This window comes from Aplysia californica, unplaced genomic scaffold (genome assembly GCF_000002075.1).
Source record: "Aplysia californica isolate F4 #8 unplaced genomic scaffold, AplCal3.0 scaffold00058, whole genome shotgun sequence".
NCBI classification, from domain to species: Eukaryota; Metazoa; Mollusca; class Gastropoda; order Aplysiida; family Aplysiidae; genus Aplysia; species Aplysia californica.
The window spans coordinates 627170-627596 of record NW_004797328.1 but is presented as its reverse complement, the minus strand read 5'-3'; positions in this window follow the sequence as shown (position 1 = coordinate 627596).

The following is a 427-nucleotide window of genomic DNA, read 5'->3' as shown; positions in this document are numbered from 1 at the left end:
GATGGATGGATGGATGGATGGATGGATGGATGGATGGATGGATGGATGGATGGATATATGGATGGAAGAATGGATGTATCTTTTATGTTCTTCAAGTAGATACACAAAGCAAAAGCTGTACTCAGCTATAGGCCTTATCATCATTGAAGCAGCAAGAAGCTGGATTCTTGAGAAAATAGCAATAATATGTAGGAATTCTTGGTTTTTTTGTTTTTCATTGTTTTTGTTGTTGTTATTGTTGTTGTTTTTGTCTTGTTAATAATCTCTTTTCGTACCAGATACGCACTGACTATTACAAGAACATGAATTAGTGAATACCGTGACATTGCAACTCTAAGAAGAGACAGAAAGAGGATTTTTAATACAAGTGTTACATTGCCAGTAGGACAAATAGTTGTATTTCTGGTCTTGCGACTTAAGATTAAAC